At 42.2% G+C, this 24,267-nt stretch overlaps 8 non-coding genes and 1 pseudogene across 8 annotated transcripts; all 9 read right to left on the bottom strand.

Moving 5' to 3' along the window:
* Positions 1–1,330: 1,330 nt before the first annotated feature.
* Positions 1,331–1,525, bottom strand: LOC141211736 (U2 spliceosomal RNA). Its single transcript, XR_012281672.1, has one exon. It is a non-coding gene; the product is annotated as a U2 spliceosomal RNA (small nuclear RNA).
* Positions 1,526–3,969: 2,444 nt separating this feature from the next.
* On the bottom strand, positions 3,970–4,160 carry LOC141211133 (U2 spliceosomal RNA). The gene has a single exon (XR_012281118.1). It is a non-coding gene; the product is annotated as a U2 spliceosomal RNA (small nuclear RNA).
* Positions 4,161–5,269: 1,109 nt separating this feature from the next.
* On the bottom strand, positions 5,270–5,460 carry LOC141211134 (U2 spliceosomal RNA). The gene has a single exon (XR_012281119.1). It is a non-coding gene; the product is annotated as a U2 spliceosomal RNA (small nuclear RNA).
* Positions 5,461–6,572: 1,112 nt separating this feature from the next.
* LOC141211135 (U2 spliceosomal RNA) lies at positions 6,573–6,763 on the bottom strand. The gene has a single exon (XR_012281120.1). It is a non-coding gene; the product is annotated as a U2 spliceosomal RNA (small nuclear RNA).
* Positions 6,764–7,878: 1,115 nt separating this feature from the next.
* On the bottom strand, positions 7,879–8,069 carry LOC141211136 (U2 spliceosomal RNA). Its single transcript, XR_012281121.1, has one exon. It is a non-coding gene; the product is annotated as a U2 spliceosomal RNA (small nuclear RNA).
* Positions 8,070–9,184: 1,115 nt separating this feature from the next.
* Positions 9,185–9,379, bottom strand: LOC141211696 (U2 spliceosomal RNA). Its single transcript, XR_012281642.1, has one exon. It is a non-coding gene; the product is annotated as a U2 spliceosomal RNA (small nuclear RNA).
* A 6,390-nt stretch (positions 9,380–15,769) lies between these two features.
* LOC141211137 (U2 spliceosomal RNA) lies at positions 15,770–15,960 on the bottom strand. Its single transcript, XR_012281122.1, has one exon. It is a non-coding gene; the product is annotated as a U2 spliceosomal RNA (small nuclear RNA).
* A 1,115-nt stretch (positions 15,961–17,075) lies between these two features.
* LOC141211139 (U2 spliceosomal RNA) lies at positions 17,076–17,266 on the bottom strand. Its single transcript, XR_012281124.1, has one exon. It is a non-coding gene; the product is annotated as a U2 spliceosomal RNA (small nuclear RNA).
* Positions 17,267–18,381: 1,115 nt separating this feature from the next.
* Positions 18,382–18,587, bottom strand: LOC141211703 (U2 spliceosomal RNA; annotated as a pseudogene).
* Between the last annotated feature and the right edge of the window lie 5,680 nt (positions 18,588–24,267).

The following is a 24,267-nucleotide window of genomic DNA, read 5'->3' on the forward strand; positions in this document are numbered from 1 at the left end:
AAAGCATTCTTGACCCGGGGATCCCCGGTCCCAGCAAAGCGAAGCTTGACACCCATGGTCGCTTCAGGAATCGCCTTCTCGTTTCCTCCTCACTCTCCCCCTATAGCAGCATCCAGCTTAAGCCACCGAAGTGGCGATGCTGGAAGGCCGAGGGCTAGTACACAAGGAACCTCTTGTCCAAACACTAGGTCTGAGCCAAAAGGCCGAGAAGCGATAACCAGAATTGGTTTCAAACTACGGAGCCACCCAAGGATCCTGAAAAGTCCATTTGTGGAGATGAGCTCCTGGACTCCCGTTAAGAAGACATGTTGTCAACCTCTAGATCCCTTACATGCCTGCACTTTTCGGCTTGCTGCTGCTGCAATCCACGCGTTTTAGATCTGCATAACTCCACCTCTTTAAACACAGCACCTTCACCCCCTGCTGTTCCCACCCGCCTCAACACCGTTGGAAGGGAGGAGAACCAATTAAGGCGGGGGGTGGGGTGGAACGAGCAGCTGTCTACCCTTAGCAGGAGGGCTCCTGATTACATACCTCTCCTGCTGCTGCTGCTGCTGGCTGTCCAGCAGCAGACTGAAGGTGGCTGCTGCTGTGCACAGGTATATAAAGGCTCAGAGCCTATTATGACACGCGCAGCCAGCGTTCCATTGCCACATTCCATCTACTGCAGGCAGGATACCTGGCTGGCTGAATGTCGCTGAGAAGCTCACAGAGACCGCCATAAGCAACAGTTTAACAGAATGCCACAGACTAATCAACCAAACTTTTTGGGTTGGGTTCTCTTTTATAGTCTGCAGGTATTAAATGAAAGAAGTCAGTGTTCCAGCAGAAGGAGACAACGTTTCAGAAAAGGCATTGTAGCAAACCAAAAAAGAAATTTTAAGCGCAGCAGAGTAACCAGCGCACATACCTGTTAGCTCAGGTGAGTTTAAAAGGCTGCTGTTGATAACAAGGGCATTTGCTAAATAGATGGTGTGTGTGCAACAATATACTGAAAGGTCAATTATATTGTGCAGCTTATCTCACCACCTGTAGTTATTTAGGTGAAAGCTCCAAAATGCTTGCCTAATATGTCTGTTTATCCAAAAGGAAGTAAAAAGGGAGAGCTAGAAAGATAGCATTGCATCACATTACATGGCAATGCAATGCACAGTTGCTGAAGTTGAACCAAAATGAGCTTGTAATCTGGCTTCTGCAACTTTGAACATGAAAAATCCAATGAGGAGAAGAAAAGCAAAGCCAAAGAGTCCATCCCAAAATCCGACAAACAAGCAAAATGAACAAAAAACATTGAATTCAATTCTTTCTGATTTTAGAAACTGCATTAAAGAAGGGGTGCACCGGTCCTGGAGATACTGCAATACCAGGTCAATGCGTGGAGTGGACAGAGCAAGCTCTTTTTCCATCTCCCTGTTCTAAAAATCCATTTAATATATGGTCCCCAGATAGGGGACGTATCAGATATTAAACTGATAAGAACAGATTTTTTTTTTTTTTTTTTTTTTTCCAAACACTCAGAAATTAAGTTTTATAATCTTAAATCGTATATCACCAAACTCAAGATTTTAGTTCCATCATCGTGTTTAGATATTATATTTATATTTTTTCATTTGAATTAATATATATAAAGTTAAACATAACAATTCCTTTGCAGTTTCAACAGTTTCCAAACAAATCACCACTGACATTACTTCACCCGGTTTCCCAAACTAAATATCCCCTTTTTCTCTTTTACTTTCCTCCCAACAAAACCCCTTAACTTCTTTTCTTCCTCCTCATGCTCTAACCGCATCTGTTCCCTATCATACTCTTCCTCATCATCTCTGAAAGTCACCACCTTCTCCAACACTTTACCCTTTTCCTCTTTTACTTCTTTCTTTTCACCAGATACTTTCCTTGATCCACAATTTTCCTGTACCGTTACCTTTTTCTTCAATTTCACCTTTAAACTTTCAACTTCTTTTCCCTGCTTATTCTCCTCTATAATTATGGCATCAACTTCCTTCTTCATTTTATCACCAATATCTTCCTTTTGTCCTCCAAAGTTCTTTTCAAAAGTTCCTTTGCTGCTTTCCATGTAACAATACCCAGAACTCCCGTTTACCATAATCCTCCCATTATGCAAATTTTCTTCTCCTGTTGTCCACACCAAAAAACGTCTCTTTCCGTTCCAAATACCAACTTTGTTCCTGTATAATTTCTGAAACTTTACCATCTTACATTTAGATTCCAAAAAAAACATTATCTCCTCTATTTCCACAAACGGATTGTCCATGTAAATTATCACACTCTTCGGTTTCCCCATGAATGATGCACTTACTCCAATTTTCCCAGAATCCTCTTCACTCCAGCCTTTGAAAAAATGAATGCACTTTTCCTCAGAAACTAGAGTCACATCACAAACTTTACCTTGCTTTATTTCTTGCATACAGTAGATATCCTTCTCCAAAACTTCATATTTCCTCAAAATTTCCAGAATCCATTTTTCTTCCAAAAAAGTTTCTTCCGTCTCCCGTTTCACAAAAAAACGTAAGCATCTCTTCTTTTTCCAAAACTCCATCTCAACGATCCGTTTTCCTTCCGTTTTTTCCTTTTAATCCTCCAAATGTTGCCACCACAGCTATGTGTGGCGACAGTTGCCCCCCACAGCTATGTGTGGTGACAAGGTGATCGCCTCTCGTTGCCCAGGGACTAATCCGACTCCCTAATAGCAGCAGGGGGGTTTAGCTCCACCGATAAGTGTAGCGATCCCCCCAGGCCAAGGAGCCGGGTACCCCAAGCGCCTGACAGCCAAGACCAAGGCAGAAACCGCTAGATCACTGCACTTGATCTTAGCCAAAAGGCCGAGAAGCGATAACCAGAATTGGTTTCAAACTACGGAGCCACCCAAGGATCCTGAAAAGTCCATTTGTGGAGATGAGCTCCTGGACTCCCGTTAAGAAGACATGTTGTCAACCTCTAGATCCCTTACATGCCTGCACTTTTCGGCTTGCTGCTGCTGCAATCCACGCGTTTTAGATCTGCATAACTCCACCTCTTTAAACACAGCACCTTCACCCCCTGCTGTTCCCACCCGCCTCAACACCGTTGGAAGGGAGGAGAACCAATTAAGGCGGGGGGTGGGGTGGAACGAGCAGCTGTCTACCCTTAGCAGGAGGGCTCCTGATTACATACCTCTCCTGCTGCTGCTGCTGCTGGCTGTCCAGCAGCAGACTGAAGGTGGCTGCTGCTGTGCACAGGTATATAAAGGCTCAGAGCCTATTATGACACGCGCAGCCAGCGTTCCATTGCCACATTCCATCTACTGCAGGCAGGATACCTGGCTGGCTGAATGTCGCTGAGAAGCTCACAGAGACCGCCATAAGCAACAGTTTAACAGAATGCCACAGACTAATCAACCAAACTTTTTGGGTTGGGTTCTCTTTTATAGTCTGCAGGCATTAAATGAAAGAAGTCAGTGTTCCAGCAGAAGGAGACAACGTTTCAGAAAAGGCATTGTAGCAAACCAAAAAAGAAATTTTAAGCGCAGCAGAGTAACCAGCGCACATACCTGTTAGCTCAGGTGAGTTTAAAAGGCTGCTGTTGATAACAAGGGCATTTGCTAAATAGATGGTGTGTGTGCAACAATATACTGAAAGGTCAATTATATTGTGCAGCTTATCTCACCACCTGTAGTTATTTAGGTGAAAGCTCCAAAATGCTTGCCTAATATGTCTGTTTATCCAAAAGGAAGTAAAAAGGGAGAGCTAGAAAGATAGCATTGCATCACATTACATGGCAATGCAATGCACAGTTGCTGAAGTTGAACCAAAATGAGCTTGTAATCTGGCTTCTGCAACTTTGAACATGAAAAATCCAATGAGGAGAAGAAAAGCAAAGCCAAAGAGTCCATCCCAAAATCCGACAAACAAGCAAAATGAACAAAAACATTGAATTCAATTCTTTCTGATTTTAGAAACTGCATTAAAGAAGGGGTGCACCGGTCCTGGAGATACTGCAATACCAGGTCAATGCGTGGAGTGGACAGAGCAAGCTCTTTTTCCATCTCCCTGTTCTAAAAATCCATTTAATATATGGTCCCCAGATAGGGGACGTATCAGATATTAAACTGATAAGAACAGATACTACACTTGATCTTAGCCAAAAGGCCGAGAAGCGATAACCAGAATTGGTTTCAAACTACGGAGCCACCCAAGGATCCTGAAAAGTCCATTTGTGGAGATGAGCTCCTGGACTCCCGTTAAGAAGACATGTTGTCAACCTCTAGATCCCTTACATGCCTGCACTTTTCGGCTTGCTGCTGCTGCAATCCACGCGTTTTAGATCTGCATAACTCCACCTCTTTAAACACAGCACCTTCACCCCCTGCTGTTCCCACCCGCCTCAACACCGTTGGAAGGGAGGAGAACCAATTAAGGCGGGGGGTGGGGTGGAACGAGCAGCTGTCTACCCTTAGCAGGAGGGCTCCTGATTACATACCTCTCCTGCTGCTGCTGGCTGTCCAGCAGCAGACTGAAGGTGGCTGCTGCTGTGCACAGGTATATAAAGGCTCAGAGCCTATTATGACACGCGCAGCCAGCGTTCCATTGCCACATTCCATCTACTGCAGGCAGGATACCTGGCTGGCTGAATGTCGCTGAGAAGCTCACAGAAACCGCCATAAGCAACAGTTTAACAGAATGCCACAGACTAATCAACCAAACTTTTTGGGTTGGGTTCTCTTTTATAGTCTGCAGGCATTAAATGAAAGAAGTCAGTGTTCCAGCAGAAGGAGACAACGTTTCAGAAAAGGCATTGTAGCAAACCAAAAAAGAAATTTTAAGCGCAGCAGAGTAACCAGCGCACATACCTGTTAGCTCAGGTGAGTTTAAAAGGCTGCTGTTGATAACAAGGGCATTTGCTAAATAGATGGTGTGTGTGCAACAATATACTGAAAGGTCAATTATATTGTGCAGCTTATGTCAACACCTGTAGTTATTTAGGTGAAAGCTCCAAAATGCTTGCCTAATATGTCTGTTTATTAAAAAGGAAGTAAAAAGGGAGAGCTAGAAAGATAGCATTGCATCACATTACATGGCAATGCAATGCACAGTTGCTGAAGTTGAACCAAAATGAGCTTGTAATCTGGCTTCTGCAACTTTGAACATGAAAAATCCAATGAGGAGAAGAAAAGCAAAGCCAAAGAGTCCATCCCAAAATCCGACAAACAAGCAAAATGAACAAAAAACATTGAATTCAATTCTTTCTGATTTTAGAAACTGCATTAAAGAAGGGGTGCACCGGTCCTGGAGATACTGCAATACCAGGTCAATGCGTGGAGTGGACAGAGCAAGCTCTTTTTCCATCTCCCTGTTCTAAAAATCCATTTAATATATGGTCCCCAGATAGGGGACGTATCAGATATTAAACTGATAAGAACAGATACTACACTTGATCTTAGCCAAAAGGCCGAGAAGCGATAACCAGAATTGGTTTCAAACTACGGAGCCACCCAAGGATCCTGAAAAGTCCATTTGTGGAGATGAGCTCCTGGACTCCCGTTAAGAAGACATGTTGTCAACCTCTAGATCCCTTACATGCCTGCACTTTTCGGCTTGCTGCTGCTGCAATCCACGCGTTTTAGATCTGCATAACTCCACCTCTTTAAACACAGCACCTTCACCCCCTGCTGTTCCCACCCGCCTCAACACCGTTGGAAGGGAGGAGAACCAATTAAGGCGGGGGGTGGGGTGGAACGAGCAGCTGTCTACCCTTAGCAGGAGGGCTCCTGATTACATACCTCTCCTGCTGCTGCTGCTGGCTGTCCAGCAGCAGACTGAAGGTGGCTGCTGCTGTGCACAGGTATATAAAGGCTCAGAGCCTATTATGACACGCGCAGCCAGCGTTCCATTGCCACATTCCATCTACTGCAGGCAGGATACCTGGCTGGCTGAATGTCACTGAGAAGCTCACAGAGACCGCCATAAGCAACAGTTTAACAGAATGCCACAGACTAATCAACCAAACTTTTTGGGTTGGGTTCTCTTTTATAGTCTGCAGGCATTAAATGAAAGAAGTCAGTGTTCCAGCAGAAGGAGACAACGTTTCAGAAAAGGCATTGTAACAAACCAAAAAAGAAATTTTAAGCGCAGCAGAGTAACCAGCACACATACCTGTTAGCTCAGGTGAGTTTAAAAGGCTGCTGTTGATAACAAGGGCATTTGCTAAATAGATGGTGTGTGTGCAACAATATACTGAAAGGTCAATTATATTGTGCAGCTTATCTCACCACCTGTAGTTATTTAGGTGAAAGCTCCAAAATGCTTGCCTAATATGTCTGTTTATCCAAAAGGAAGTAAAAAGGGAGAGCTAGAAAGATAGCATTGCATCACATTACATGGCAATGCAATGCACAGTTGGTGAAGTTGAACCAAAATGAGCTTGTAATCTGGCTTCTGCAACTTTGAACATGAAAAATCCAATGAGGAGAAGAAAAGCAAAGCCAAAGAGTCCATCCCAAAATCCGACAAACAAGCAAAATGAACAAAAAACATTGAATTCAATTCTTTCTGATTTTAGAAACTGCATTAAAGAAGGGGTGCACCGGTCCTGGAGATACTGCAATACCAGGTCAATGCGTGGAGTGGACAGAGCAAGCTCTTTTTCCATCTCCCTGTTCTAAAAATCCATTTAATATATGGTCCCCAGATAGGGGACGTATCAGATATTAAACTGATAAGAACAGATACTACACTTGATCTTAGCCAAAAGGCCGAGAAGCGATAACCAGAATTGGTTTCAAACTACGGAGCCACCCAAGGATCCTGAAAAGTCCATTTGTGGAGATGAGCTCCTGGACTCCCGTTAAGAAGACATGTTGTCAACCTCTAGATCCCTTACATGCCTGCACTTTTCGGCTTGCTGCTGCTGCAATCCACGCGTTTTAGATCTGCATAACTCCACCTCTTTAAACACAGCACCTTCACCCCCTGCTGTTCCCACCCGCCTCAACACCGTTGGAAGGGAGGAGAACCAATTAAGGCGGGGGGTGGGGTGGAACGAGCAGCTGTCTACCCTTAGCAGGAGGGCTCCTGATTACATACCTCTCCTGCTGCTGCTGCTGCTGGCTGTCCAGCAGCAGACTGAAGGTGGCTGCTGCTGTGCACAGGTATATAAAGGCTCAGAGCCTATTATGACACGCGCAGCCAGCGTTCCATTGCCACATTCCATCTACTGCAGGCAGGATACCTGGCTGGCTGAATGTCGCTGAGAAGCTCACAGAGACCGCCATAAGCAACAGTTTAACAGAATGCCACAGACTAATCAACCAAACTTTTTGGGTTGGGTTCTCTTTTATAGTCTGCAGGCATTAAATGAAAGAAGTCAGTGTTCCAGCAGAAGGAGACAACGTTTCAGAAAAGGCATTGTAGCAAACCAAAAAAGAAATTTTAAGCGCAGCAGAGTAACCAGCGCACATACCTGTTAGCTCAGGTGAGTTTAAAAGGCTGCTGTTGATAACAAGGGCATTTGCTAAATAGATGGTGTGTGTGCAACAATATACTGAAAGGTCAATTATATTGTGCAGCTTATCTCACCACCTGTAGTTATTTAGGTGAAAGCTCCAAAATGCTTGCCTAATATGTCTGTTTATCCAAAAGGAAGTAAAAAGGGAGAGCTAGAAAGATAGCATTGCATCACATTACATGGCAATGCAATGCACAGTTGCTGAAGTTGAACCAAAATGAGCTTGTAATCTGGCTTCTGCAACTTTGAACATGAAAAATCCAATGAGGAGAAGAAAAGCAAAGCCAAAGAGTCCATCCCAAAATCCGACAAACAAGCAAAATGAACAAAAAACATTGAATTCAATTCTTTCTGATTTTAGAAACTGCATTAAAGAAGGGGTGCACCGGTCCTGGAGATACTGCAATACCAGGTCAATGCGTGGAGTGGACAGAGCAAGCTCTTTTTCCATCTCCCTGTTCTAAAAATCCATTTAATATATGGTCCCCAGATAGGGGACGTATCAGATATTAAACTGATAAGAACAGATACTACACTTGATCTTAGCCAAAAGGCCGAGAAGCGATAACCAGAATTGGTTTCAAACTACGGAGCCACCCAAGGATCCTGAAAAGTCCATTTGTGGAGATGAGCTCCTGGACTCCCGTTAAGAAGACATGTTGTCAACCTCTAGATCCCTTACATGCCTGCACTTTTCGGCTTGCTGCTGCTGCAATCCACGCGTTTTAGATCTGCATAACTCCACCTCTTTAAACACAGCACCTTCACCCCCTGCTGTTCCCACCCGCCTCAACACCGTTGGAAGGGAGGAGAACCAATTAAGGCGGGGGGTGGGGTGGAACGAGCAGCTGTCTACCCTTAGCAGGAGGGCTCCTGATTACATACCTCTCCTGCTGCTGCTGCTGCTGGCTGTCCAGCAGCAGACTGAAGGTGGCTGCTGCTGTGCACAGGTATATAAAGGCTCAGAGCCTATTATGACACGCGCAGCCAGCGTTCCATTGCCACATTCCATCTACTGCAGGCAGGATACCTGGCTGGCTGAATGTCGCTGAGAAGCTCACAGAGACCGCCATAAGCAACAGTTTAACAGAATGCCACAGACTAATCAACCAAACTTTTTGGGTTGGGTTCTCTTTTATAGTCTGCAGGCATTAAATGAAAGAAGTCAGTGTTCCAGCAGAAGGAGACAACGTTTCAGAAAAGGCATTGTAGCAAACCAAAAAAGAAATTTTAAGCGCAGCAGAGTAACCAGCGCACATACCTGTTAGCTCATGTGAGTTTAAAAGGCTGCTGTTGATAACAAGGGCATTTGCTAAATAGATGGTGTGTGTGCAACAATATACTGAAAGGTCAATTATATTGTGCAGCTTATCTCACCACCTGTAGTTATTTAGGTGAAAGCTCCAAAATGCTTGCCTAATATGTCTGTTTATCCAAAAGGAAGTAAAAAGGGAGAGCTAGAAAGATAGCATTGCATCACATTACATGGCAATGCAATGCACAGTTGCTGAAGTTGAACCAAAATGAGCTTGTAATCTGGCTTCTGCAACTTTGAACATGAAAAATCCAATGAGGAGAAGAAAAGCAAAGCCAAAGAGTCCATCCCAAAATCCGACAAACAAGCAAAATGAACAAAAAACATTGAATTCAATTCTTTCTGATTTTAGAAACTGCATTAAAGAAGGGGTGCACCGGTCCTGGAGATACTGCAATACCAGGTCAATGCGTGGAGTGGACAGAGCAAGCTCTTTTTCCATCTCCCTGTTCTAAAAATCCATTTAATATATGGTCCCCAGATAGGGGACGTATCAGATATTAAACTGATAAGAACAGATTTTTTTTTTTTTTTTAATTTGGCTATCCCCTGCAGAGGGATAAAACCGTTTATTAAAACTTTAACAAATTACAAGCATAATTACACAAATACCAAACGTTAAAAGACAAATGAAATTTACAAAACAAAAAAATACAAAGATTTTAAATAATTAGGTTCCATTGGTCAACAAGCCATTTTTTGGAAATATGTACATTCTTCTTTTTGTCAATTAAATAATAAGTATACATTTCACATAAACATAAACTTAAAACATCATTCACTGATAAAACATCTTGTTTAAAAATAGCAATGTTGCGCGCTTTCCAGAGAGATGACTTGGCGCAGTTCACTGTCTTCCAAGCCATTGTGTACTGGTCCATTGTGGGGCATTCCATAAGTCCGTATAGCACAGTTTTATATGTAAAGTCCTTGAGGTCTGCCACCCTTTCCAGTAGGGGGAGCAGTCTTCTCCAGAAATCCTTTGCAAAATTACATGTCCATAATAGATGTTCCACCGTTTCCTCGTCTTGGCATCCGGCTCTTGGGCAGATGGCAGACCTCACAAATCCTCTTCTGTATTGGAATGCCCGGCAAGGAAGACAGCGGTGCATGCAACTCCAAGCCAGATCTCTCTGTTCATTAAAAAGATAAAAAACGTTAATCATTTTCCAGATAGACATAGATTTGTCATCATCATATCTGTCAACATTACATATTTCCTCACTTTTACGTATTTCTTTAATTAGTTTCTTACTATTTCTTAATTCCTCTATTTTCTTAGTCCCTAAATTAAAATCGGACACTATTTTCCTTAAAATCTCATAATGCGTCGACAAATTAAAAGCATGGGGCACAGATATATTAACTTCATACCATCCAAACTTTCTCATAAAAAATCCTGTATTAAAACGCATAAAAAAGGACCAATAGTGATTCTTAAAAAGGGCATTAAAACAGTAAACGAACAGATGGATTAAAAGAAACCTATTAAAATCTGGAAAATCTTTACCACCTTTTACTTTTGATTTCATCACGATTTCTCTTTTCAGCTTTTCCATTTTTGAGTTCCAAAAGAAGGTAAAACAGGTTTTGGTTATCTTTTTTAAAACATTAACAGGCGGGGGGAAAACCATGCTAAGATACAATAAAAGAGGTAAAATCACCATCTTTAAAACCAATACTTTACCCTCCATTGTAAGTCTCCTCATGTTCCACATACATATTTTCGTATTTACTTTCTGTGTAACTGTTTCCCAACTATTATAACCATCATTATTTTCAGTGAATGATATACCTAAAATGGAAATGGATTCGGAGACATTAATTGGTACATCACGTAAAATCATCCCCCCAACACTTAAAATGTTACACTTATTAAAATTGATTTTAAAACCAGAAGCTAGGCAAAAGGATTGCACTTGATGGAGAGTGGCCGTAAGTGATGGTGCATCTGTACACAAGACCGCCACGTCATCCATGTAGCCTACAACCTTGGCCTCCAAACCACCGCTTCCAGGCAGAGGGACACCGCATATCTGTTTATTTTGGCGTATTGCACATAACATTGGTTCCAGTGCACAGATAAACAGTAGGGGGGACAGAGGGCATCCCTGTTTCACCCCTGACCGTAAAAATACCTCTTGTGTCTTAAAACCATTCACTAAAATCTTACTTGTACAATCCTTGTAAAATGCTTTAAGCGATAGTAAAAACCCTTCTGGTATGCCCATTTTCTCTAAAACTTTAAAAAGATAAAAGTGTGAGACACGGTCAAATGCTTTTTCAAAATCAATAGATAAAATCGCCATTTTCCCCTTTCTGTCTTTCACATCCTCAATACAGTCTTTCACTAAATTCAGATTGTCCCATATACTGCGCCCCGGCACCCCACACACTTGATTAGAATGAATAACTTTGCTGATGACTTCTTTTAGACGATTTGCACAAATTTTAGCCATTATTTTATAGTCACAATTTAAAAGTGTTATTGGTCTCCAGTTTTCTAATTTTGATTTATCACCTTTTTTGTATAGGAGGGAGACTTCACCTTTCTTCCAGGAATTTAATAAAACCTTATTATTAAAAACCTCAGTAAACAAATAAAACAAATCATCTTTTAAAATATCATAAAAACATACATAAAATTCTATTGGGATGCCATCAGGACCAGGGACCTTTCCAGTTTTAAAACTTTTAATAGTTTTTAACACTTCTTGTTCCATTAAAACTTGGGATAAAAACTCTTGGGATGCGGGATCTAAAACAGCTGTTAGTCCTTGCAGCGAATCATCCATTAATTTATTATCTATATTTTTTCCATTAAATAGATTAGAAAAAAAAACCTAAACTTTACCCAGCATATTTTTTATATTATTCTCACCATCTATATGGTCAATTATCACTTTTTCTTTTTTATTTTTCCTAAAAAAATATCTGGAACACTTTTCATTTTCTTCTATATGTTGTACTCTAGAACGAAAAATGATCTCTTTTCCTTTTTGTTCTAGCCATTTTGAAATCTCTTCTTTTAAGTTTGAAATATCAAGTTGTACATCTATCCCATTGTCTCTGAGCTTAAATAATGTTTGTAGGCGGGTATTTAAAATTCTATATTCTTCATATTTTTCTTTGGCTCTACATATACTCTTTTTAATAAAAAAGTCTTTTATTTTTACTTTCATTCTATCCCACCATACACTCATAGTCTCATTTGTTTTTTTCCCTTTTCTACATTTCCTATAAAACTCAATAAAATCTGATAAAATCTGCGGGTCGGTTAAAAGGGATACATTCATTTTCCAGCTTTTCTTACCACATTTTTTGTTGTCATTTACTTTTATGGTAAAGGATAAAAGTTTATGGTCTGAAAATATATTAGTTAAAACTTCACATTTGGCAGGTATTGTTTTATCTGAACCAAAAATAAAATCAATCCTAGAGCTACAATTAGCATTGCTCCAAGTGAAACCGGCGTCCTCTGTGCTGTCACTATGACACTCTTTATATATGTCTATCAATTTAGCATCTTTGACTATATCATGTAGCATACCTGAGGTTTTATCGTAGTTCCTGCTTACAGAGCTGGAGCGCCGGTTTTCACCTTTAAAAACACAATTAAAATCCCCTGCTAAGATAAAAGGTTCAGAGTTATTAATAAATAATGGTAAAAGATCAAGCATTTCGGCTCTTTCATTTTTCTCTGGGGATCCATAAAAATTTAAAAACTGCCATCTAATACCATCAATAAAAGCTTTCACTAATAAAATACGACCTGGTAAAATTTCCTGAATAAAATCAATTAAAACGTTCCCTTTAAAAAGTATGGCTACACCCGCTGATCCTGCAGCATTCGATCCGGACCAGACAGATGGCCCACACTTCCACTCATCTTTATATTTTTGATATGACATTTCATGTGGGATATTACATTCTTGCAGAAAAAATACAGATGCAGTAAAACACGTAAAAAAATTAAAAAGAGCAGTTCTTCTCGTGTTAGATTTTATGCCTCTCACGTTGAGGGAAATACCTTTCAGTTCAGCCATCATTAGAAAATGTAGAAATTTTACTTAGGTAACTAAGAGCAACGGATTTACCTGTCCGATGAACCTGATCAGACCACTGGGCTTACGCCTCCCTCCTCATCTGATAGTATCGTCACGAGAGTCTCCGTGGAGGAGGAAAGATTACCACATTTATATAAACCCGACGCTACACTGGCATAGCTCGGAGGGCTGGCTGGCAGAACCCGCTGGGTCTCCATTGGCTGGCCATGCAGTTCCTCATCAGGTGGGTCCCCGAGGGGTTCCGCCGCCCCTGTTTGACCTGTAGAAGGTCGTCCTATAGGAGGAGGTTGCGCACAAGGCAGAGCCTCTGACTCTTCAGAGGCAGCAAGATCCCGGTCCCCACCTGTAGCAGCGGAGACCGAAACCCCTGAGGGTCCAGCGTCCACGTCCCCTTCTGGAGAAGTGTCCATCTGTTCACCTCCTGCTGCCTCCTCCGAACCACCCTTTTTCTTTTTCTTAGGACCCACCTTTATCCACTCAGCGCCCTCAGCACTAGGAGACCCAGACTGGGCATGGGCTTCTGTGTCGGCCTTTTGCCGGTCCCTTTTGACCTTACCAGTAGTGCCCTTCTGCTCCTTCTCAGCCCTCCTTTTGGACTCCCGCAGGTCCTGCAGCCAGGTTTTGGGATTTGGTATTTTACCTGTCATAGACTCTGGAGACACTTCACTATTTGGTACGCCCTTATTGTCTCCAGAGGCTCCAGGTTGTTGTTCCTCCTCCTGAGGGGTGGTCTGATCTTTTGGTCCTTGATCGGACGTCTTGGACTTCCCCTTTTGCTCATCTTCCCGAAATCTGTGAGGGCAAGAAAAATAAAAGTGACCTGGAGTCTGGCAAAAACTGCATTTCTTTTCCTTAGGGCATTCTTTTGTCTCATGTTCTTCACTAGCACAATTTCTACATGATACATGACAGTTTTCTTTTGAATGACCATAGCGCCCACAATTTCTGCAATATACTGGCATCCCAGAAAAGAAGAAATCCCCATTTGTTTGCCCAATTTTGAAACGGGCAGGGGGGAGCCGTATACCACCTGGTGTATTTGGATCTCTTGTACACTTCACAAGGAATTTCCACTTAGATGTCCATATGTTATATTCGTTTAATATCTTCCCAATACATTTAACACTTTTAAAATAAATTGCTAGAAATGACATTACTTCTGGAGCAGAAACAAAGGGCGAAAATATTTTTACAATAACCAGTCTTACCTCATCCAGGACGTGCTCAACAATTTGTATCCCTTTCAAAACAGGACTATTTTCAACTTTTTTTAACTTTTCTAGTACATCTCTAAAAATACCTTCTCCGGTGAATGTGATGTCATAGTCACCTCTTCTGGGATAATCCTGGATGGAGAGAATTTCATTCCTTTGTACGCCAAGAAGGTTCCTGAGCACGTCCTGGACTACATACCCTAATTTCCTCATATCCGAGCCACCCGCCGTGAAGTGAACTCGGATAGAGTTTTTTAGCCTCGCATAAAGAGGCACGAGGTTAGGGTCAACCTCCATGGAAAAACGCAACAAGGTTGCAAGTTGCAGCCGCTTGCAATCTGCGCTCCCAGTGTTCTTGCAGCGAAAAACACCTGGAAGCTGGGGGATCGCAACTCGTTACCCTGGGACTAAGCCCTCTCCCTAATAGCAGCAAGCAGGTTAAGTCCACCAAAGTGGACGATCCTGCCAGGCCAAGGAGAGGGGTACCCGAGTGCCCTTCAACCACAATCTCCTGCAATAAAGCACTTGATCTTAGCCAAAAGGCCGAGAAGCGATAACCAGAATTGGTTTCAAACTACGGAGCCACCCAAGGATCCTGAAAAGTCCATTTGTGGAGATGAGCTCCTGGACTCCCGTTAAGAAGACATGTTGTCAACCTCTAGATCCCTTACATGCCTGCACTTTTCGGCTTGCTGCTGCTGCAATCCACGCGTTTTAGATCTGCATAACTCCACCTCTTTAAACACAGCACCTTCACCCCCTGCTGTTCCCACCCGCCTCAACACCGTTGGAAGGGAGGAGAACCAATTAAGGCGGGGGGTGGGGTGGAACGAGCAGCTGTCTACCCTTAGCAGGAGGGCTCCTGATTACATACCTCTCCTGCTGCTGCTGCTGCTGGCTGTCCAGCAGCAGACTGAAGGTGGCTGCTGCTGTGCACAGGTATATAAAGGCTCAGAGCCTATTATGACACGCGCAGCCAGCGTTCCATTGCCACATTCCATCTACTGCAGGCAGGATACCTGGCTGGCTGAATGTCGCTGAGAAGCTCACAGAGAACGCCATAAGCAACAGTTTAACAGAATGCCACAGACTAATCAACCAAACTTTTTGGGTTGGGTTCTCTTTTATAGTCTGCAGGCATTAAATGAAAGAAGTCAGTGTTCCAGCAGAGGGAGACAACGTTTCAGAAAAGGCATTGTAGCAAACCAAAAAAGAAATTTTAAGCGCAGCAGAGTAACCAGCGCACATACCTGTTAGCTCAGGTGAGTTTAAAAGGCTGCTGTTGATAACAAGGGCATTTGCTAAATAGATGGTGTGTGTGCAACAATATACTGAAAGGTCAATTATATTGTGCAGCTTATCTCACCACCTGTAGTTATTTAGGTGAAAGCTCCAAAATGCTTGCCTAATATGTCTGTTTATCCAAAAGGAAGTAAAAAGGGAGAGCTAGAAAGATAGCATTGCATCACATTACATGGCAATGCAATGCACAGTTGCTGAAGTTGAACCAAAATGAGCTTGTAATCTGGCTTCTGCAACTTTGAACATGAAAAATCCAATGAGGAGAAGAAAAGCAAAGCCAAAGAGTCCATCCCAAAATCCGACAAACAAGCAAAATGAACAAAAAACATTGAATTCAATTCTTTCTGATTTTAGAAACTGCATTAAAGAAGGGGTGCACCGGTCCTGGAGATACTGCAATACCAGGTCAATGCGTGGAGTGGACAGAGCAAGCTCTTTTTCCATCTCCCTGTTCTAAAAATCCATTTAATATATGGTCCCCAGATAGGGGACGTATCAGATATTAAACTGATAAGAACAGATACTACACTTGATCTTAGCCAAAAGGCCGAGAAGCGATAACCAGAATTGGTTTCAAACTACGGAGCCACCCAAGGATCCTGAAAAGTCCATTTGTGGAGATGAGCTCCTGGACTCCCGTTAAGAAGACATGTTGTCAACCTCTAGATCCCTTACATGCCTGCACTTTTCGGCTTGCTGCTGCTGCAATCCACGCGTTTTAGATCTGCATAACTCCACCTCTTTAAACACAGCACCTTCACCCCCTGCTGTTCCCACCCGCCTCAACACCGTTGGAAGGGAGGAGAACCAATTAAGGCGGGGGGTGGGGTGGAACGAGCAGCTGTCTACCCTTAGCAGGAGGGCTCCTGATTACATACCTCTCCTGCTGCTGCTGCTGCTGGCTGTCCAGCAGCAGACTGAAGGTGGCTGCTGCTGTGCACAGGTATATAAAGGCTCAGAGCCTATTATGACACGCGCAGCCAGCGTTCCATTGCCACATTCCATCTACTGCAGGCAGGATACCTGGCTGGCTGAATGTCGCTGAGAAGCTCACAGAGACCGCCATAAGCAACAGTTTAACAGAATGCCACAGACTAATCAACCAAACTTTTTGGGTTGGGTTCTCTTTTATAGTCTGCAGGCATTAAATGAAAGAAGTCAGTGTTCCAGCAGAAGGAGACAACGTTTCAGAAAAGGCATTGTAGCAAACCAAAAAAGAAATTTTAAGCGCAGCAGAGTAACCAGCGCACATACCTGTTAGCTCAGGTGAGTTTAAAAGGCTGCTGTTGATAACAAGGGCATTTGCTAAATAGATGGTGTGTGTGCAACAATATACTGAAAGGTCAATTATATTGTGCAGCTTATCTCACCACCTGTAAATATTTAGGTGAAAGCTCCAAAATGCTTGCCTAATATGTCTGTTTATCCAAAAGGAAGTAAAAAGGGAGAGCTAGAAAGATAGCATTGCATCACATTACATGGCAATGCAATGCACAGTTGCTGAAGTTGAACCAAAATGAGCTTGTAATCTGGCTTCTGCAACTTTGAACATGAAAAATCCAATGAGGAGAAGAAAAGCAAAGCCAAAGAGTCCATCCCAAAATCCGACAAACAAGCAAAATGAACAAAAAACATTGAATTCAATTCTTTCTGATTTTAGAAACTGCATTAAAGAAGGGGTGCACCGGTCCTGGAGATACTGCAATACCAGGTCAATGCGTGGAGTGGACAGAGCAAGCTCTTTTTCCATCTCCCTGTTCTAAAAATCCATTTAATATATGGTCCCCAGATAGGGGACGTATCAGATATTAAACTGATAAGAACAGATACTACACTTGATCTTAGCCAAAAGGCCGAGAAGCGATAACCAGAATTGGTTTCAAACTACGGAGCCACCCAAGGATCCTGAAAAGTCCATTTGTGGAGATGAGCTCCTGGACTCCCGTTAAGAAGACATGTTGTCAACCTCTAGATCCCTTACATGCCTGCACTTTTCGGCTTGCTGCTGCTGCAATCCGCGCGTTTTAGATCTGCATAACTCCACCTCTTTAAACACAGCACCTTCACCCCCTGCTGTTCCCACCCGCCTCAACACCGTTGGAAGGGAGGAGAACCAATTAAGGCGGGGGGTGGGGTGGAACGAGCAGCTGTCTACCCTTAGCAGGAGGGCTCCTGATTACATACCTCTCCTGCTGCTGCTGCTGCTGGCTGTCCAGCAGCAGACTGAAGGTGGCTGCTGCTGTGCACAGGTATATAAAGGCTCAGAGCCTATTATGACACGCGCAGCCAGCGTTCCATTGCCACATTCCATCTACTGCAGGCAGGATACCTGGCTGGCTGAATGTCGCTGAGAAGCTCACAGAGACCGCCATAAGCAACAGTTTAACAGAATGCCACAGACTAATCAACCAAACTTTTTGGGTTGGGTTCTCTTTTATAGTCTGCAGGCATTAAATGAAAGAAGTCAGTGTTCCAGCAGAAGGAGACAACGTTTCAGAAAAGGCATTGTAGCAAACCAAAAAAGAAATTTTAAGCGCAGCAGAGTAACCAGCGCACATACCTGTTAGCTCAGGTGAGTTTAAAAGGCTGCTGTTGATAACAAGGGCATTTGCTAAATAGATGGTGTGTGTGCAACAATATACTGAAAGGTCAATTATATTGTGCAGCTTATCTCACCACCTGTAGTTATTTAGGTGAAAGCTCCAAAATGCTTGCCTAATATGTCTGTTTATCCAAAAGGAAGTAAAAAGGGAGAGCTAGAAAGATAGCATTGCATCACATTACATGGCAATGCAATGCACAGTTGGTGAAGTTGAACCAAAATGAGCTTGTAATCTGGCTTCTGCAACTTTGAACATGAAAAATCCAATGAGGAGAAGAAAAGCAAAGCCAAAGAGTCCATCCCAAAATCCGACAAACAAGCAAAATGAACAAAAAACATTGAATTCAATTCTTTCTGATTTTAGAAACTGCATTAAAGAAGGGGTGCACCGGTCCTGGAGATACTGCAATACCAGGTCAATGCGTGGAGTGGACAGAGCAAGCTCTTTTTCCATCTCCCTGTTCTAAAAATCCATTTAATATATGGTCCCCAGATAGGGGACGTATCAGATATTAAACTGATAAGAACAGATTTTTTTTTTTTTTTTTTAATTTGGCTATCCCCCACATGGGGATAAAAACCGTTTATTTAAAATTTAACAAATTACAGAAATAAAACCATTACATCCACATTACACTTTCGGGACTTCAAAGAAAAATAAAAATTCCATCACAGCAAATTTTACAAGACTTCAAATATTCCATAGGTTAAAAAGCCATTTGCCTGCCAACGTTACATTCTTTTTCCTGTCCAATAAATAGTATATGTACATTTCACTTTTACAAAAGGCTAAAACATCATCTACTGGTAACATTTCATGTTTGAAAACAGCAATATTTCTAGCATTCCAGAGCGCTATCTTGGCACAATTCACTGTCTTCCACGCCATTATTTTTTGGTCCATTGTTGGGCATTCCAGAAGACCATATAACACTGATGCAAAATTAAAGTCCTTGAGGTCCACCATTTTCTCCAGCAGGGGGATTAATCTTCTCCAGAACTCTTTAGCAAAAGCACAAGTCCATAAAAGATGCTTCACTGTCTCTTCTTCTTGACAACCTTCTCTTGGGCAGATGGCAGACCTCACAAAACCTCTTCTGTACTGGAATGCCCGGCAAGGAAGACAGTGGTGTGCGCAGCTCCAAGACATGTCTTTCTGTACATTAAAAAGATAAGGGGCGTTAATCATTTTCCATATGTGTACAGTTTTGTCATCATCATAACGTTCAATATCACACAACGTCACATCAGTACTAATTTGTTTGAGTAGTGTCTTGCTGTTACATAGATCCCCTGTCTGTTTCTTATTCAAATTAAAATCAAGAATAATTTTCTTTAAAATCTCATAATGTGCAGGTAGGTTAAAAGCATAAGGAAAGGATAAAACCGTTTCAAACCAACCAAACCTTCTCATGAGAAAACCAGTGTTAAAACGCATAAAATAGGAAAGGTAATTATCTTTAAAAAGGGTTTTAAAACAGAAACAGAAAAAATGTATTAAAAGAAACTTATCTAAAACAGGGAAATCTTTCCCACCTTTAACCTTTGGCTTTGTCACAATTTCTCTTTTGAGTTTCTCCATTTTTGAGCCCCAAAAAAAGGTAAAACATACTTTTGTAATTCGTTTCAACAAATTTGTAGGAGGGGGGAACACCAAACTAAGATATAACAGGATAGGTAATATCACCATTTTTACAATCAGAACTTTACCTTCCATTGACAGCTTTCTCATATTCCACATGCAGATTTTCTGATTAATTTTCTGTGCTGCCGCATCCCAGCTATTAAAACCATTATTAGATTCATTAAAAGAAACACCTAAAATAGTAATGGAATCTGTAACTTCAATTGGTACATCATGTAAACTCATCCCCCCGACATTTAAAATATTACATTTAGTAAGATTAATTTTAAAACCGGAAACTGTACAAAAAGACTGAATTTGGCTTATCGTTTTTTGTATTGAAGGTACATCACATCCAAACACTGCTACATCATCCATATAGCTTACAACTTTAACTTGTAGACCGTTCCCTCCGGGTAAGGGTACTCCACATATTTGCTTATCCCGGCGTATTGTACATAAAAGGGGTTCTATAGCACATATAAAAAGCAGGGGGGACAAAGGGCAACCCTGCTTCACCCCTGATTTTAAAACTACCTCTTTTGTTTTAAAACCATTAACTAAAATCTTACTCGTACAATCATTATAAAAAGCTTTAAGAGACAATAAAAACTCACCCGGAATGCCCATTTTTTCTAAAACTTTAAAAAGATAAAAATGAGACACGCGGTCAAAAGCTTTCTCAAAATCCACCGCTAGGATTGACATCTTTGTCTTTCTGGTTTTTACATCTTCAATACAATCTTTCACCAGGTTTAAATTGTCCCAGATACTACGCCCAGGTACCCCGCATACCTGATTTGCATGAATTACTTTATGTATCACCTTTTTCAACCGATTTGCACAGATCTTAGCCATAATTTTGTAATCACTATTTAAAAGAGTTATCGGCCTCCAGTTTTTAAGATCCGTTTTGTCACCTTTTTTGTATAGTAGTGATACCTCACCTTTCTTCCATGAGTTGAGTAAAACCTTATTATTAAAAACTTCGGAAAACAAATTAAACAAATCATCTTTTAAAATATCATAAAAACTTATATAAAACTCTATGGGGATACCATCAGGGCCGGGCACTTTACCATTTTTAAAACTCTTCATGGTTTCTAAAATCTCTTCCTCACATAGAGGTTGGGATAAAAAACTTTGGGCATCAGCATCTAGGGTGGACTTGATCTCCCCCAGGAAAGTGTGTATTAAATCATGGTCTACAGTTTTTACATTAAAAAGATCATTAAAATAGACATTTACCTTATCCAATATAACGTTGATATTATTATCTCCATCTATGTTATCAATTATTGTTTTCGCCTGTTTGTTTTTCTTAAAAAAATACCTGGAACAAGTCTCATCCTCTTCTACGTGTTTTACCTTTGAACGAAAAATCAGTTCTTTTCCTTTTTGTTCCAACCACTTTGAAATTTCTCCTTTAAGACTCAATATATCATTACCTACATCCAGACCATTGTCTTTGAATTTGTACAATGTCTGTAACCTGATATTAAGAAAATTATAGATCTCAAACTTTTCTTTAGCTTTTTGTATGCTTTTCTTTATAAAGAAATCTTTAATGCTTATTTTCATTCTATCCCACCAGGAGCTAAAAGAAATATTGGGGTTTTTCCTTTTTCTACAGTTTACATAAAACTCAATAAAATCCGATAAAATTTGTGGATCTTTTAAAAGGGACACATTCAATTTCCAAGATTTCTTACCACATTTCTTCTTTCCATTAATCCTCACTCTAAAAGATAAAACCTTGTGATCTGAGAGAATATTAGTTAAAACTTCACATTTCACTGGCAGTATTTTTTCTGAACCTAAAACAAAATCTATCCTGGAGCTACATGTAGAATTGCTCCAGGTGAAACGAGCGTCTATAGGGTTATCCTTGTTACATTCTTTATACACATCAGTTAATTTACAATCATTTATAATATTGCTTAACATTCCAGACGTTTTGTCATAATTTCTACTCACGGAACCGGAGCGTCGGCTTTCGCCTTTTAAAATACAATTAAAATCACCTGCCAGGATAAAAGGTTCAGAAATGTTAATAAATAAAGGTAAAATTTCCAGCATATCAGCCCTTTCATTTTTATCAGGTGACCCATAAAAATTTAAAAACTGCCATCTTGTCCCATCAATAAAAGCCTTAACTAAAAGAATACGACCCGGTAAAATATCTTGGATAAAATCAATAGACACATTTCCCTTAAAAAGTATAGCTACCCCGGCTGATCCGGTTGCATTTGATCCAGACCAGACCGATGGACCATGTTTCCACTCTTCCTTATATTTTTTGTAAGAAATCTTATGAGGGATATGACATTCTTGTAAAAAGAAAACAGAAGCTGTAAAACAGGTTAAAAAATGTAAAACAGTAGCTCTTCTGGTCTTGGATCCTATGCCTCTCACATTGAGGGAAACACCACTAATGTCAGCCATCATAACAAATGGTTAGGAAGAAACAAAAACTGGACTTTACCTATCCGATGGACGGATCAGACCACTTGGACTTTCACCAACGCCCTCTTCTGAATCCACCGTTATCAAAGAGTCTTCATCATCGGAGAAGGAACATTCACTTAAATTAAGACCCGACGCTACTGGGGTGTAGCTCGGAAGGATATTGAGAGAAAGGTTACACTGGGTCTCCATAGGCTGACCATTTAGGTCCTCGTCAGGTGGGTCTCCGAGAGGCTCCGCACTCCCCTGCTGACCCGCAGAGGGTCGTAACACAGGGGCAGGCTGCGCACATGGCGGAGCCTCAGAGTCCCCGGAGGCAGCCAGGTTCGGGGCCCCACCTGGGGCAGCAGAGCCCCGGGACCTCGGGATTCCAGAGTCTACACCCCCGTGATGGGATGTATCCATCTCCTCCCTATTAGCCACCTCCACGGAACCATTCTTTTTCTTATTATGAGACCTCACCAAATGCCACGTACCGCCCTCGCTCTCGTGAGACCCAGTGGGAATTTTGGGCTCGGTGTCAGCCTTTTGGCGCTCTTTTTTGGCCTTACCGACCGCCCCTTTATGATCTTTCTCAGCCTTCCTTTTAGCCTCCTTATGGTCTTTCAGCCAGCTCCTGGGCTCCTGTGAGTTACCTGTCATTGACTCGGAGGGATTGTTACTAGTCGAAGCGCCCTTATCACCTCCCGAGGCTCCAGGTTGTTGTTCCTCCTCCTGAGGGGTGGTCTGATTGGCCCGTCCATTCCCGGATGTCTTGGACTTCTCCTTTTGTTTTTGTTCATCCTCTCTGAACCTGTGAGGGCAAGAAAAATAGAAATGACCAGGTGTCCGACAAAAAGAGCATTTTTTTTCATTTGGGCACTCCTTTGTGTCATGTTCAGTACTGGCACAATTTCTACAAGTGGCACCACAACTATCCTTAGAGTGCCCATAGAGACCACAATACCTACAGAAAAGTGGCATTCCTGAGAAAAAAAAATCCCCATTAGTTTGTCCTATTTTAAATCGAGCTGGAGGAAGTCTCACACCTCCAGGGAATTTAGGGTCTCTTTCACATTTTACTAAAAACTTCCATTTTGAGGTCCAGATGTTAAACTCATTCAACACTTTCCCAATCAATTTCACACTTTTAAAATAAACTGACAAAAAGGAAATAACCTCTGGTGCTGTTATGAAGGGTGAAAAGATTTTCACAACCACCATCTTTACCTCATCCAGGACGTGCTCGATGATCTGAATCCCTTTTAGACCAGGGCTATTTTCTACCGACTTAACTCTGGACAAAACATCTTTGAAAATACCTTCGCCAGTAAAGGTTACATCATAATCTCCACGTCGAGGATAATCCTGGATAGAAAGGATTTCGTTGGTTCTGACGTGGAGCAGTTTCTCAAGCACGTCCTGGACTACATATCCCAGATTCCGCATATCGGAACCACCAGCCGTAAAGCGGACCCTTATGGTGTTCTTAAGCCTCGCATATAGAGGCACGAGGTTGGGGTCAACCTCCATGGTATGGCGCAACAAAATGCAAATTGCAACCGCCTGCAATCTGCGCCTTCAGAGCTTTGAGATAAAGCACCTGAAGGCTGGGGGATCGCTGCCCGTTACCCTAGGACTAATCCCTCTCCCTAATAGCAGCAGGCAGGTGAAGCCCACCGAAGTGGACGATCCTGCCAGGCCAAGGAGAGGGGTACCTGAGTGCCATTCAACTGAAACCTCCTGCTGTGAAGCACTTGGTCTCAGCCAAAAGGCCGAGAAGCGATAACCAGAATTGGTTTCGGCCTACGGTGCCACCCTCGGATCCTGAAAAGTCCATTTGTGGAGATGGCCACCTGGACTCCCGTTAAGAAGACATGTTGTCAACCTCTAGATCCCTTACATGCCTGCACTTTTCGGCTTGCTGCTACAGCAATCCACGCGTTTTAGATCTGCATGACTCCAACTATTTTTGCGCAGCACCCTCACCCCCTGCTGTTCCCACCCGCCTCAACACCGGTGGAAGGGAGGAGAACCAATTAAGGGGGGGACGAGCAGCTGTCTACCCTTAGCAGGAGTGTTGCTGATTACTTACCTTTCCTGCTGCTGCTGGCTGTCCAGCAGCAGACTGAAGGTGGCTGCTGCCGTGCGCTGGTATATAAAGGCTCAGAGCCTATTATGACACGCGCAGCCAG

The sequence above is a fragment of the Phyllobates terribilis genome, unplaced genomic scaffold (genome assembly GCF_046119375.1).
Source record: "Phyllobates terribilis strain yellow unplaced genomic scaffold, ASM4611937v1 Scaffold_170__1_contigs__length_4071412, whole genome shotgun sequence".
Lineage (NCBI taxonomy): Eukaryota > Metazoa > Chordata > Amphibia > Anura > Dendrobatidae > Phyllobates > Phyllobates terribilis.